Source organism: Petaurus breviceps, unplaced genomic scaffold (assembly GCF_028583685.1).
Source record: "Petaurus breviceps papuanus isolate PSGF00001 unplaced genomic scaffold, PetGlider_PUasm1.0 140, whole genome shotgun sequence".
NCBI lineage: Eukaryota > Metazoa > Chordata > Mammalia > Diprotodontia > Petauridae > Petaurus > Petaurus breviceps.
This window is the reverse complement of record NW_027185698.1, coordinates 13,330,547-13,347,769: the sequence shown is the minus strand read 5'-3', so window position 1 is coordinate 13,347,769 and position 17,223 is coordinate 13,330,547.

Genomic DNA, 17,223 nt, shown 5'->3' with positions numbered 1-17,223 from the left:
CTGTAAAATTAAGGGTTTGGACTAGATGATTTCTGAGGTTCCTTCTATTTTGAAGCCAATGATTGTGTAGTACTAATAATACCTCACAGATGACCCAGTGACCTCACTTCCCATATGAGAAAAGTGATGATGCCTAGGGAAGAAGCATGGTTTGCCCAAATTCTTAGAGTTTTTAATTTATTAAACTGGCATTAAGCTCCTGACCTTCAGAATAGGGTTATCTTCTCAGCATATCAGGCTGCCTTATAAGGTACAATTCAACAAATGTTATTAAGCTACTACTATGTACAGGGCATTATGCTAATCACTGGGTATAAAGACAAAAGAAAATGGTCACCACTCACAAGAAATTTATATTCTGTAGGTATTAGAGTATGTGATAAATAAGGATACAGGGCAGAGATTTACTATTTACACAGGTAGGTAAGTCTTTAATAATTTAAGAGTTGAAATAATGCTGATATCTGGGAAATCAGGAAAGGCATCCTTTTGGAGGTAAGTCCATAGATGAGCTTTGAATGTTGCTAGGGATTCTAAGAGACAGTGGTTGTTTAGTATACATGACTTGTCTCCTCATCTAGACTATAAGTTCTATAAAGACATGAGCCATTTTGGTTTTGTCCAAAACCACCCTCATAGAATATGGATTTTAAGTTTTATTTTCTGGAAATGGCGTTAGAATTACATTGATATAAGTATATCCTCTTATTTGATGCCTTCCTTAATAAAATGAATATGGAGGGTAGTCAGTAAACCTTATGGGTATAATCAGTAGCCAGGGAACAAAATGGTTTTAATTGATCCTCTATGTAATCATACACATAACAGGACCAAATGATCACTGTTTTCACACCAGTGAAAAGATGAGAACATCTATGAAATTAGTTAGGAGGGATGTTGCTGGATTGGGGCTTCTGAGAATTAATAGTAGGAACCTTCACCTAACTCCTCAGGGTTACTTCCCTAAAGAAATTGCACTCTGGTCAAGGGATAAGCAAGTCTGATATTGATTTGGGAAAGTAAGTCTCAAGCCTATGAGCTACACTTGTATAAAAACTGTTAGTCAAGTATTAGGTGCTAACTCAACCCAATGCTCAGTCCAAGGAGTGATTGGGGTACTCTACCCTTCAACTAACCCTTATGAAACCATAAACTCTGACTGGATTTAATGCTCTAAACTTCCTCTGAGTACTTGTAGGGCACTTAACTTTTCTCCAAGAATTCCTGAAACATATCCAGGATCCAACTTGAGGTCTGGACACAATCTCTAGCACTCCTTTCTACACAAGCCACAAATTTTTTTGATGGATCCTTGTGCAATACGTAATATAGATGGCATTCTAAGCAGCTTCAAAAGAGGAGAAGTCTCATTTGGGGTAGAAAGAAAATAGGTTCAGATAACTCTTTAAGAGGTATGGAGCAATAAAAGAGATAAAGAATTTGATTATTTAGAGTTTCTAGGCCAGCAAGCAAAATCTCTCTTATTGACCTGTAACTTCTAAAAATCTTAAGAATAAGACAACAATCACACAAAAAAACAAAACAAACAAGCAAAAAAAAAATCATGTATTTTCTGGAACCTGCATTTTAAGGATATGAAATTCATATTTCTCATATTATTTCAACCTTCACATGGGTCAGAATAATATAATATTAATTGGCACATATACATTCAAACAAGCAAATATCATTAGAAGAAAAACCTATCTGACTTGTAAGGCAACATCAGAAAACTGACTATAAAATTGTGGTCTAACTGCCAATTTTTTTTAGTGAATACTGAAAACTGTTAGAGGTGTGCCTAATGCTAGCCTCCTAATAGTTCATATTTTATGTTGGAATTACATGAAGCATTGGCAATTCATTGAGCAGTTAACAAAAGGAGGATTACTTACTTTTGTCCTAACACAGCAATGATATACTGTAACAAGACTACAGGGTCATTTAGCTTTTCTGTATACAGCCCACCTCTACTATATGGAGCCATGTCCAGTAAAAAGAGAAGTATATTGTGACTTGTCTGACCTTCAGAAATTCACCAGATTGCAGGGGTTCCAACTCTATATAAGTGGGACTTTTGATGTTTTGGTTGGTCAGGAAACTGTATCAAGGGAGGCAGGGGTCAGTCAGGTCAAAGGGACAGCTTTGATGCTTTTCAGGGAAATCTAATTACCATTTCAGGGATATGGGGAACCATGGTATTATCACACAAAGGTATCACATAACTAGAGTACCAGCTAGATAGATGCAGATCTAGATACTACCAGCTAGATCCAGTGAGTCCTTTTAAATGTGAAAGGGCCAAGATTTATTTCTGATGGAGTTCCATATATAGTGTAATCCAGGAGGCCACTTCACCTATCTCTCCTTTCTATTGACAGATTGGGTTGTGTATTTTAAGGATGTAAAATTTTAATGATGTAAAAGGTGACTATTCTCCCATGAAATAAAAGGGGTAACCATGAGGGGTAGAGCATCTAATTCTATTATTCAAAAACCCCAATTTACTATGTTGCTTTAAATATTATTAACCAGTTGTTATTTATCCAATATAATTTAATATCTCTACAACATAATAAATATTATAATTTACTATTTCCCTAATATAATTTTACAAAGGGATATTTCCTGAGAAGTTATAGCAGGAACCAAAGTACATGAATTTCCAAAATCAGGAGCACACTTTCATCTATTACCTCTATCCGTGGGGAGAGTGGACTCAAACTAAAGACTGTTCACTTCTAGTCATGTCATAGATAATAATAATAATAATACATAGTCTTGTAACCATGATGTCTTGGCTTCCAGGTCAGTTTAATCCTGAACCGGGTAAAGCAGGTTGTTCCTTGTGGGACTTAGCTATCACTTCTACCAGCTCCAGTTATAAAAGGGATCTTTGATGGCTCTTATGACCTTTTGCAATTCATACAGGTATAAATTATTCTGTTTGTCTCTGATATTCATTCACTGAAGATCAGGAAACAATAAAAAAATGGAAAATGAAGAACCAGTGGCAACATATTCATAGCCATAGGTTATCCAGGTAGGGAGAAAAGGCAGGAAGCTGGTCACCACTTCTTCAATTACCTCTACCTTTTCCAGAGGTTTTGAAGCAATTCTTGTCTAGCTTTCCATCTAGAAAGAGTAAGACCATATGTATATCTATCTAAAATCATGCTCAGGAGTCAACTAAAAAGGCTTTGCTTCAGCATGCAATAAATTGCAGGAAATAGAAGCTCTTTGCTCAGAAAGGGAGGGAGGGGGAACAGCACATCACCCATTTCCAGAAATAGGGTTACCAAACTCCTACATTACTTTACATCACTCAAAGCACATATATAATGACTAAGTGACTTTGTTGTTCAGTTGTGTCCAATTCTATGATCCCACTTTGGGTTTTCTTGACAAAGATACTGGAGTCATTTGCCATTTCCTTCTCCAGCTCATTTTACATCTGAGGAAGCTGGGGGTAAATAGGATTAAATGACTTGCCCATGTTCACATAGCTAATAAACATCTGAGGTCAAATTTGAACTGGCGTCTTCCTGACTCCAGGTCAGGCGTTCTATTCACTAGGGCACCTCACTGCCAACTAAATGACCAGACTGTATTTAAAGGTATCTAATTGTTCCCAATTTAGTCTCATAGACATATACACATTTAGTAATATAAATCTGAGCAGGGTATAATCACCATTTTCTTTCCAGGATTAATTAATACAATTCATAGCTATATAATTCATTTTGTTTGCATTGTGCAAGCAGAAAAAGAGTTATGTAGTTGAGTATATTATGCTTATGCAACATACCTGAAGAACAATTATGAACCTCCATACAAACTGAAAGGGCATAGAATTTGTTCTATGCTATAATCACAGCTCCTTTAAAATCTCCTTAAAAAGATCTGAAGTAGAAAAACAACCATCATATCTATCCAGATCTGCCATATAAGAAGTGAAACTCCAAATTCCCTTCTTCATTCTCCTTTCTGCCCACACACCCACAATTCTAATCATGGTACTATACATAAAGTAGAACAATAAAACATTTCCTTTACTCCAGAACCTTATAAATCTATGGGGGAAAGAGCAGACAAGTTTAAATTTCACCGACTGTTTTCTCATGCCACTAGTTTCTAAAGTCTTCCTTCTTCATATTTATTTCATGTACTTCTTTTATGCCTTCTCTGTACCTTATTTATTTACATATCATATCCTGCCCATTGGAATACATGTTTCATGAGGTCAGGAACTTTTTGGGGGCCTTTCTTTGTATCCCCAAGGCAAAACACATAGTAATTATTTAACAAGGTTTTTTTTTTTTTGCTTTTGCTTTTTGGAGGGGGAAGGTAGGGCAGTTGGGGTTAAGTGACTTGCCCAAGGTCACACGGCTAGTAAGTGTTAAGTGTCTGAGGTTGGATTTGAACTCAGATCCTCCTGACTCCAGGGCCGGTGCTCTATTTACTGTGCCACTTAGCTGCCCCCAAGTATTTTCTTAATAAATGTTAATGACTCACTAACCCCAAATAGGGTTATGAAAAGTTGAATATAACTGAAATGACTTAACAACCACAAAATGGAGTGGCTACCTCTTGCCTACTGAATAGGCTACACAAGCACTGAATATTTCTCTAGCATTCCACTGGGCTTCACTCTACCTTCCCAACCTTATCTTATACTATATATCTTCAAGAAGTCTGTGTTTCTAATACCCCTCCTTCCCTAGATACATTCTGTTTTTGCCATGTTGTACCTAAATGAAACAGACTGAATTCTCCTGCCACCAATCTTTGCCTATTCAAATTTTTCAAGACCATACTGAGATACTAATTCTTCCAGAAGGCTTCCTTGAATGCCAATAATGCCAATTTTCTTTTTTTTTTTGCCTTTTTTTGGGAGGGCAATTGGGGTTAAGTGACTTGCCCAAGATCACATGGCTAGTTTTTTTTGTGTGTGTATTAAGTGTCTGAGGCCAGATTTGAACTCAGGTCCTCCTGACTTCATGACAGTATTCTACTCACTGTGCCACCTAGCCACCCCCGAATGCCAACTCTCTCTAACTGTCTACCATATACCTCCCCAGGAAGGAGTAGTCATTTTATCCTCCAATTCCTCAAGTAGTTTTTTGGACCTTCCTTTGTATAGGTGTAATGTAATGCCAAGCAAAGGCAACTTCCCAAGGTTCAGAATACCAGCATAGGTGCTCTCCATTTTATTCAGTGACAAATTAAGAACGGAGAAGGTCAAAATATGACATCATTCAAAATACAGCATTTACTAAGTGTGATTAAATAATCTCCAAGTACTACCCCACCCCAGGACCTTATATTCATTCAATCAATTACAAAGTCCCTGTTCTAAATACTACTCCACCCCTAGGCTGTACCTTCATTTGGTCCATCACAAAGCCCCTCTTCTCAAATGGAGATTAGTTTCCAATCTAAGTAAAGTACATTCATTTGTTCAACCATAGAACACAAAAAGGTCAAAAGTTCCCCACCCCTGGATCACAATTGAATCTACCCCAGAGTTATAAGAAGTTAAAGCACAGCACTTAATACCCAAATGGAGGTCTTTTCTTCATCTTGACACTAGGCAAGTTCTCAGCAATCTTAGTTCCTGGGGAGACAAGGCTTAGCAAGGCCACAAGATACATTGCCAGTCCCTTCATTAATTCATCCTCTGTCTGCAGAACAGTCCTAGAACCCCTGAAAACATTAGCAAAACCCTCTCCCAGGATTTCTGTAAACATACAACAAGAAAATCCTTCTTCAGGGCTTCTGAACCAACAGAAAGGTTCCCAGACCCCTGCAACAACAGCACTGTCCTACACCAGTGGACAGCATTCACTCTCTGTCTGCAGGACAGTCTCAGTAGCTCTGAACCAACAGAAAGGTTCCCAGACCCCTGCAACAACAGCACTGTCCTTCACCAGTGGACAGTATTCACTCTCTGTCTGCAGGACAGTCTCAGGAGCTCTTAGCCAACAGCCAGGTTGCAGAACTTCTTCAACAACAGGACTGTCTTTCACCAGTGGACAAATCTGGCAAAACAACATCAAAACAGACAGACAAAGTACCAGCAAAACAGCCATGTCTCCTCAGTCCTTGGCAGCTCCGGGGGCAGGTCTCAAAAGTCCAGGGCAATTCAAAGTGTCCCTCAGCAATCCTCTCAGTTTCTCTCTGCCTCCAAAGGTGCTGCTTCCAAAAAGTTCTTCTGCCTCTCTCTTGTGTCTCTCCAAATCTACGTCACCAGCTCCTCCCAGTTCAGGACTCTCTTTTCATATCAACAAGTCCATCCCACAGGTTGGATTAACAAGCTCTGGGTTTTAACACAATCAATTTGAAAACCAAGCCAATACAGGGGGATCTTGATATACTATCACAATAGGCCAGGTTCTTACTTGTTTTATAACTGTGCACACATGCCTTTTTCCAGCTAGTTTGCAAGGTATCTAAGGGCCTTTTCACCTTTACTGCCAAGTTCAATATTCACATAATTAATGATTGCTGAATGGAATGCAGTTGACTAAATTTGGTTGATGGGAAAGGATTAAACATACCTTAGAGTACCATTCTTTTAAAACAAAATGCATTATCCATAGTGGAGTAATCTGATATACTTCTTAAATTTGGTTGTTGCTGTTCTGAGTTACGCTATTAATGTTTCTCAGATTTAAAAACAAACAAATATAAAAATCCCTGTGTCATACTCTGATGCAAAAGGACTGCATTCACTTTAACAATGCCCATCCTGTTGTTAAAAAAAATAATGGTGCTCTAGTCAAACATCTGATGAAACAATGCCAACTTTATAAGCATGTGTCTTTTAAAATAAATATTAAAATATTTTCTAATTTTCTCAACCATATTCACTATATATCATTATATTTGTTATAGTTAAACCAATTTTATTAAATTTACCACAGATTCATTTTAAGTGATTTTCTATCCCTCATCTGTGCTAAGCTGGCTGTATGATCTCAGATAAATCACTTATTTTGTCTAAAATTCAGATTTCTCACCTATAAAATGGAGGTAAGGAACCTGTGCTTTCTTCCTTTCATTTGTGGTGAGAATAAAATGATATAATAGTGAGTAAAGTATCTTATAAGCCATAATGATTTGTGTATATAGGATATATGTATATACATACATATATGTATACATATATATATATATATATATATATATGTTCAGCAATTATTACTTCTATTAAAATAATACCAAGTGGTACTAATTTAGGATTTATGGTCATTTAAAATGGCACTGAACCCAAGGTTTTTAGGGGTTGCTTATTTTTTTTTAAAGCAATCGGGGTTAAGTAACTTGCTCAAGGTTACAAGGCCAGTTATTTCTGGGTGTGGTGCTGAGTATCTGAGCCCGGATTTGATCCAGGTTATCCCGACACTGGAGCCGGTGCTCTTACTTGCTGAGCCACCTGGCTGCCCCTAAGCAATTGGGGTTAAGTAACTTGCTCAAGGTTACACAGCCAGGAGTTTCTGGGTGGGTTCTAAGTGTCTGAGCCTAGGATTCGATCTCCAGGTCTTCTCAACACTGGAGCTGGTGCTCTTATTCGCTGTGCTACCTGGCCACCCCTGGGGGTTGCTTTTTCTAAAAATGTGTTTGACCAATTACCAGTAGAAACAATATTGTAGAAGACACATTTAAACTGTTGGAAATAACTTTTTTAAAGTATGTAGAAATAGACTTTTATATCCAAATGATATTCCAAATCATTTTTATGTTCCTTAAGTTTCCTTATGTTCCATGGAAGTTTCTACAATGTGACTTTTCTAGATTAATTTGATTTACTATATATATGTTAAATTAAGCTATTTCATTAAAAATAATATAGAATAATTAAAAATTCATATTTATTTTGAATGACAATTTATTCAGACAGATCATAGTGCCATAAGATCATTGGATTTAGAGCTTAAAAGGATTAACTAGTGTCTCAGGTAACTTCTAGAGCAATGATTCTTTAACTCACTAATTAATTCTATTTAAATTAGCTTGGTTTTAATTGCAAGAACTCAGACCTCCAGAATTGCTGAAAAACAGGCTTTTTCTTGGCCAAAAGCATGCAGATTGACTAACTCATTCACATAATGACGACCCTCCTCTTTGTTTTGCCTATGTAAGCATTGACACATATTGATTTTGATCACTTATAAAAGTAAAAAACAAAAACAAAAAAACTTTGAGTCCTCTCTGCTCTTCACTCTGAATGAATAATGGCAAAGACACATTAAGTGGTGATTTGGATCAATAATTGACTATGGCCGTATTTTATTATGTCCTTGTCAGTAATTGTAGGGAAAGAAGAACTGAGACAGTATTCTTCTTCTATTTCATTATGTCTGTAAAGTTGTTATGAAATGCCCAGGTTAAATCTTTCTAGTGCCTTGAGCAGTTTAGTAAAAATGCCCATATGTTACTATAATTGTTTGTTGGGAAAACAGAGATGTATTTTGAGAATATCACTGTTTGCTTAATGATGAAGATAGAGGAAACACATCTTTTTTTCTGAATTCTGAATTGAACTAAAAAGAGATAGTAGCTATTGTCATCCATGGTTAATTATACCCCTATTTCATTGCAATAAGTATTAATCAATTTGATATAATTCCATAGGTATAGTGATTATAAATTCTGTATATTAGACCCTAGAGCTGTGAACTGCAGATTGTAAGTCCTTAATCATAGGAAGGACTTGCTTAATCATAGGAGGCTAACTAGCAGACCTCCACTCTTGTTTTTCCTTGTTATGGTGAACAAGCCCAGCATGGCAGAGGTGTCTTAATTACATGGAAATCCCCCCAGCTATTTTTGTTGCCCCTCCATTCCTTGTCCTCCCCTCTATTGCTCAACATGGAGATATGACCATGAGCACTTTGCCAATGTATGCTCACTGGCATGGTGGAACTTCCTGAAAGGTAAAGATAGGTCTGTAAGGTTTGCTAACTAGTCTGTTTTTCTTTTATTTTTTTCAAATTTTTAATTTATTTCTTTTTAGTTTTCAACAGTCATTTCCATATGATTTTGAGTTACAATTTTTTCTCTCCCCATCTTTCCCCTACCCCCCATGCCAAAATAGCAATCCCCCAATCTGTTTTCTCTTGTATCTTCCCCCTTCACCTCTCTAACTTTCTAGTAGGGCAAGATGGGTTTTCATACTCCAGTACCTATATATCTTACTTCCCAATTGCATGTAAAACCACCTATTTTTAAACATTTGTTTTTAAAACTTTAAGATGCAGATTTTATTCCATTCTTCCCCCCTCATCCACCCCCACTGGGAAGATAAGCAATTCAATATATATTGTACATGTGTAGTTACCCAAATCATTTCCATAGTCGTTATATTGTGAAAGACTAACTATATTTCCTTCCATTCTTTCCTGCCCCCCACTTATTCTATTTTCTCCTTCGACCCTATCCCTTTTCAAAAATGTTTGCTTCTAACTACCTTCTCCCCCAATCTGCCCTCCCTTCTACCCTCCCCTCTTTTACCCCTCCCATTTTCCTGTAGGGTAAGATACCCAATTGAGTGTGTGTGTTATTCCCTCCTTAGGCCAAATTTGATGAGAAACAGATTGTCCCATTCCTTTTCACCTTCCTGCTCTTCTCCTCCATTGTAACAGTTTTCTCTTGCTTCTTTTATATTAGATAATTTACCCTAATCTATCTCTCCCTTTCTTTTTCTCTCAATAAATTCCTCTATCACCTCTTAATTTTATTTTTATATATCACTTTCATATTAAAATCATCCTGTGTATACCTACATATATATACACATATACATACACATGCATATATATGTGAATATATATATATATATATATATATATATATACATACACACACACATATATTTCCTTCAGCTATCCTCATACTGAGAAAAGTCTTATGAGTTACAAGTATCATTTTTCCATGTAGGAATGTAAATAGTTCAGCTTTAATAAGTTCCTTATGATTTCTGTTTACCTTTTCAGGCTTCTCTTGCTTCTTGTATTTGAAAGTCAAATTTTCTGTTCAGCTCTGTTTTTTTCATCAAGAATGCTTGAAAGTCCTCTATTTCATTGAATAACACTATTTTTTCCCTGGAGCATTATACTCAGTTTTTCTGGGTAGGTGATTCTTGGTTTTAGTCCTAGCTTCTTTGACCTCCAGAATATCATATTCCAAGGCCTTTGATCCCTTAATGTAAAAGCTGCTAGGTCTTGTGTTATCCTGATTGTGTTTCTACAATATTCAGATTGTTTCTTCCTGACTGCTTGAAGTATTTTCTCCTTGACCTGGGAACTCTGGAATTTGGCTATAATATTCCTAGGAGTTTTCTTTTTGGGATCTTTTTCATCAGGTGTTCCATGAATTCTTTCAATTTCTATTTTGCAATTGCCCTCTGAATGGTCGCTTGGTCCCCCTACGATTTGCAGGCTAGGAGGACCAGAAGCAGACGTCAGCCACCGCACCTCCTCCACTTCTTGCTCTGGGGGCAGCAGCTGGACTGTGCTCTGCCTGTTCCCAAGAAAGTTCCACATTGATCTTTTACTTTATGTTTGGAATTTGGGGATTGAGAAGTCTGGAAACCGATACAACTTCTGGTGATTTACTCTTGTGAATGTGAAGTCTGGTCCAGTTGTGGCTGGTCGGGGCCACCCTGGGGCTACAACCACAGCTCAGGTGAGACTGCACTCCACTCCTAGCACTCTGCGATGGACCCTTCCTGCCAGCCTGCCAGGCTTATTCAGCAGGAGATTGCTTTCTTTCTGTCATTTTGTGGGTTCTGTAGATCTGAAGTTTGTTTAAAGTTATTTTTTACATGTATTGAAGGAGGTGGAAGCTGGAGTCATGCAGAAGTCCTGTCTCTATTCTGCCATCTTAGCTCCACCCCACTAGTCTGTTTTTCAACCAATGAAATTCTGGATTTTGTGTGGACCTTCCTTCCGGGTAAAGTTCCCAGTATATCAACCAATGAGATTCTGTATTTTTAATTTGCTTCACCTGTATTTTCTGGCTATCAAGCACTATAAAACTAAGGCCCTGGAGGAAGAGGGTACTTCACATAATGAGGAAGATCTAAGGTCCATTTAATTAGAGGGGACCATGGACCATTAAATGAAATGTCATTGGCACTGCCTCAGTTTCTTTTATTGTAGTTTGGACAATTTAAAAATTCCACATTATAGATCAATAAATAAGTGGTCACTTTTGATTGTCTACACCTAAAATTGCAGAGAAGAGATTAAATCTTAGGCCTTCTTATTCCTGATATTTATACTGGAGATACTGCCAATACTGATTACTTATTTATCAAATATGAGAAAATACAGAAAGAACTTTGGACTAGGACTGAAACCTCAGTTTGTCTTATCTTTGGTATTTATCATCTCAGTAACCCAAGGTTAAAGACTTCTTGTGCCTCCTATTCTCCATAAGTAAAATAAGGCTGATAAAAGAGGACTCTCTCAACTGATTGCCCAGGGTTATCATCAGGATCTGTGGTGGTTTTGCTGTGGAAACTACATTACATTGGTTAAGTTTTTGTGAGAAATGCTGGAAATTTAGAACAATATCTCTGCCATTTCTTTTCCTGTTTCCACTTTTTAGTATTGATAGTTCCTTTATAAAGTCTTCTCCTCATCTTTTTCCTTTCATTTTTTTCCCCATTTTATATTGATTTTGACAGAACACTAGTAAATGATCTCAATTAAGAGATGCATATTTTATGTATAGGAATCCCACATCAGTAACCAGCTCTTCACTTTTGTTTAAATATAGTAAAATAAGAAGAATGATTATTGTTATTAATAAATATGGGAGATTGATCTTTAGGGATGTGCTTACCACATGCAGAGCATTCCATTCTTCTTGTGGAAGAAAATATTCACGAAATATAAGTGGGAGGCTTCTAAGAAGTTCCTAAGCTCTTTAGTCTTTTTAATTTCTCAAAGCTGAGTCATATTTTCAAAAGTACATTTCTTTCTTCTACAACCCTTTTACCTTGATAATACTGTGAAACCATGTGCTGTCTTGAATTGGATGACCTTGTCAAGTATTCAACAATAACATTTTGGCATATAACCTTCAGTCATCTTCTCAGTGATGATTTTGCTTATGTTGATCATGAATAACCACCATCAGATAAAATAACCAAGATCCCCATGGAATGATATTTCTTTATTGTGTTTAGTCACTAAGTGAAACTAATTCACCCAACTCTGTTTTTTTTAAACCTACCTAAAGAGAACCTTTGAGCTATATTACTAATTTCCCATTTTTCATCTGGTTTTATTTACTTTTTTATAGCAATATTAAAGTGGTTCCTTTCTTTACATAAAATATTTTATGAGTAGATGGTTTAGTGGATAGATCTCTATCTGATCTCTAATAATTATTAACTGTGTGACCCTGGGTAAGTCACAACTTCAGTTAGTCTCAATTTTCTCTTCTATATAATCAAATAATACTAGTACCTATTCCCTAGGGCTATTGTGAGGATCACTTAAGTTAATATATGTAAACTACATAATACAGTGCCTGATACATAGCAAATACTATGTAGATATTAACTATTATTATCAATACTAATAAAATTATATCAATCAAATATTTATTTAAAGGACGATGTAGCATAATAGATGGTATACTGGACTGAGAGATAGTAAGAACATAGTGACAGGTTCAAACCCTACCTCATATTTACAAGTAATATGACTGAACATGTCAATGAATGTTCCCTAACCCCACTTTTGTCATATTTGAAATAATTGTACCTGCTTCACAGGAATTCTGTAAGGCTTAAATGGAATCATGAAGGGGAAAGCACTTGGCACACCCTTAAGTGCTATAAAATAGTAAAATATTTTTTGCATATCATGAATAAATACTAATGGATTGCTTTAAAAATACATAAACATAAACAGCAACAAACAAAAAGCAAATATGTGATCTGTACCATCTACTATCCCCTTTTCTGCCACTCTGTTACTATCACTACAGAAGTAAAGGAGGCTAAAAGATTAAGCACTATCCTTTTATTTGTCTCATGGGTTACAATGATCACCAAATTCATCATCTGATAGCTAACATTGGTAAAGGCCTTCCTGTACTTAGCTAGGCTTTTTTTTTAATCCCCAGCATTTATCACAGTGTATCTCACATAGAAGATGCTCAATAAATGCTTACTGACTAACTGATCATTTGAGTTTGGAATTCTGTCCATATCTAGAATCATAACTGAAGTCTTACTGGAACTTATATTCCACTAGCATAGATTTCAAAAACCCACCGTTACCACAGGAGCCTAAACTGTTAAGCTATAAGTACATTGATTCCTGTAGTTTTAGCAGACTCAATTATAATTTATTTCAGCAAGAGAAGTATACAGGATAGTTGGCTCTGTTCCCTGTGTTGATAATCTTAAGCCCTAGAGAGTCACCTGTGAATTTGACATCTTTCTTAAAATTACGATTTTCCAGAAGAATAGATGAATAAGTAATATTCTATAATTGCCCAAGGTCCCTTTTGGGCCTCTTTTTCCAGAAACTCCTAGCAAAAACCACTTGCCCACAAAATAAAATAAATGTCTAATCAAATGTTATCCCTTTCCTTTGAAATTTAGCCAGTCAATATCCTATTTCTTCAGAAAACAAATTTCTATTTATTCCAAATCAACAATTAAAAATTTAATACATGAATCTATTTGATTAAGAGACATCAATAAGCTTTTTAATATCATCCATTTTAGTAATAATATCTCGGAGAAAATTACCTTACCTTTCATGTTAGGTGTAGGGGAGTACTTCTAATGTTGGGAATTTTTAGGCCACCTGGAGAATGAACTCTGTGAAGGGGGTAAGTAAATTTAAGAAAGCAGGACCTTGCATTTCTCCTCAAATTCTACCATTTACATAGAGCCAGTTCCAGTGTCATGAAATAAATATAGTTAATTCACTATGTTAAGAAATTGATAATTCATAGATTTTGTAGCTAGTAGAGGACATCAGAGATAATGTAGTCCAGGTTTTCTTAACCTTTTTTTGTGTCATTGATCCCTTTGGTAGTTTGTTGAGTAAAATGACAAAAGGGAACTTTTGAGCTACATTCCTATTTGAGGCAAAGATAATAGGCAATTTATAAATATTGATTGACTGATTCGTGAAGCTCATGTACCCCTTCTTGGAATGATGCTTTTACATGCATAAAATAAATGCAGATGATTATAAAAGGAACTAATTGTATTTAAATATATACTTTTTTTAAAATTTCAAAGATGCCAATTTAAAAATCCTGGACCTAGTCCAAATCCTTTATTTTTGAGGATGAGAAAATTGAGGATTCAAAGAATTGAAATTATTTGTCCAAAGACATAAAAGCACTTAGTAGCAAAGCTACAAATGGGCCTTTTGGATCCCATTTCAGTCCTCTTTCTAATATTAGCCGTTACATTAAAGGAGTTAGACAATTGCTATTCTCATACCACTTGCTGATGAACCCTATTTTAATGTAAAGTAAACTCATGTGAGAAAAGTTATTAAAATGATCATACCCTTTGATCCAGCAATCCCATTATTCAGCTTATATGATATTAAGATCAAAACCAGAAATAAATGTCCAAAACCTTCAAAACAGTACTTTTTTTGGTGACAAAAATGGAAACAAAATGAGTATATCTCATTATGGGAATGGCTAAAAAACCTGGGTTCTTAGATAGAATATAATAAATCATTATTGGACCATGGGGAATTCAGAGAAACAAGGGAAAACTTGTATCAATCAATATTAAGGGAAGTAAATAAAAATAACAACAATATTCATGATGATTACAACAATGTAACTGACAATCCTATAAGATATAAATACAATCAAATAAAAGACCAATGTAAGGTTCAGATGTCTGGTAATAAATATACTTCTTTATGTTTAGAAATGGCAAATTGTAGTACAAATTCTGTCATTGCAGTCATTTTAACAGATAGTTGTATTTAATATTTGGTTTTGTTTTGTATAGCAAAGGTACTGTGATTTGGGTGATATTGCATGGGGGTGGGGGGAAGGAAAAAACTTATTAAGAAGCTATTACTAGGGGAAGCTAGGTGGTACATTGAATAGAGCACTGGCCCTGGAGTCAGGAGGACCTGAGTTCAAATTTGACCTCAGACACTTGACACACTTACTAGCTGTGTGACTTTGAGCAAGTCACTTAAGCCCAATTGCCTTCCAAAAAGCAAAAAAAAAAAAAAAAATCAGCTATTACTATATCAAAACAAAAGCATCACCAAATATATTTTAAAATAAAAAGGAATCATCCCATGGTCTGCAGCAACAACACAATAACTAAGAACATAAAATAACCAAAGAAACTGACTTTGTAAAGATCCTGACTGAGGAAATCTAGAGCAGCAGGTAAGGTTAATTCTATATCTGACACAAAAAACGATAGCCAAAGCCTATATTTTATTTTCCCTCGAGGAGCCTGAAAATCATTTATTTGTAATAGCATAAATAAACAATGGAATAGTAGTGCCAAATATGTTTCTGTTACCAAAAAAACTGGAGAAAAAAGTTCCTATTGATTAGAATGTACTGGCCCTATCATTCAGAGGAATTTTTGTTAGTGGGAAACAATGTAAGTAGCCAGAAATGAGATCCTCCACACTACGTGGCTGTAACTTGTTTCTGCAAAGCTTGTTCTATATGTGCTGATGGTGGTATGGGCTGCTTTGAGAATGAATAAACAATAATTTCATTGTTACTGCCCTTCAGACTAGTACAAACTTGAGGAACTCTAAAGAAATATTGTTCTATGGCTTCCCTATCCAGAAGATCTTGATTCCAATAGCCAAGCTGCTTAAAGTATTTCGTGGTCTACAAGAGACCAAAGAAGCACTCTGTAAATGTGTACAACTATCAACATTAGACAATAGAAGTTACATCTTTTCAAGATTTAATTGTATAACCTAATTTTCAATTCACATATATACCAGTGAGTCAACAAACATTTAATAAGTGCTTATTTTATGTGAAACACTATGCTAAATGCTAGAAATGAAAACAGAACATGTACTAAACACTATGCTAAATGTGGGAGATAAAAACAGAATCTGAAAGACAGTTGTTCTCAAGGAGCTTAAATACTAATAGCAGAAAGGGGGAAGAAAAGATATGGTGGAGAAATTCCTGCATACATGAATTATCAGTGAAGCCTGGAGAGGGGTGAAGATATCTTTGACTTGGGCCTTCTACTTATAAAATCTTTGAAAGAAATCAAATTCCAAAATACCTTATTGATTTTTCCACATATAGATATAGATATAGATAGTGTATATGTATGTGTATGTATATAAACATGTGCATATGTATGCATATATGTGTATGTATGTGTGTGCATATATAATTCTACATGGCACTCCCTGCCATGAGATAGATAACATGGTTTATCACCATTCCTCAGAAATCATGGATGATCACTGTATAGAAGAGAATCCTTAAAAGTTCAGAAGTTAGTTTTTTAAAATGTTATTGTTATCATAGAAATTGTACTCTTTGTTTTATACTTTGTCAATTTATATGTCTTCAATATTATTCATTTTTGTAATTTATATTTTATTGTAAATTGTTTTCCTAATATGCTTACTTCTATGTGCAATGGTTCATATAAGTCTTTTAACATCTCTTTCAAAACATCTTTTCCCTCTTTTCTTATTAAACAATCATATTCTATTATGGTCATACATACATTGTTCAAGCATCCCCCAATTGAGGGATATCCCCTTTTTTCAGGTTGTCTTTTTGTTTGTTTGTTTTTAATACCATAAAAAAGAATGGCTATAAATATGATTATAAATATACGATGTTTTCCTCTTTCTTCAATGTTTTTGGTATCTAAGCCTAGCAGGGACCTTAGAACTTAGGAAAGCAAAGTTGGGAGAAAAACTAAATATAAGTGTTCTTACCATGGGATCTGTAAACTTATTTTTTTCTTACTGAATTTCAATATAATTTGACTCCTTTGTAATCACACATATTTGATTTTATACACTCAAAATGTCTCTATGCTCTACTCTGCATTGCAGAAATTATATTTGTGTTTTACCAACTTTCTTCCTTCTTGCTACTCTTTCTCCTTGCTATAGAAAGTTGCTATGTTTATCCTGTGGCTTTATCTATCTATCTATCTATCTATCTATCTATCTATCTATCTATCTATCTATC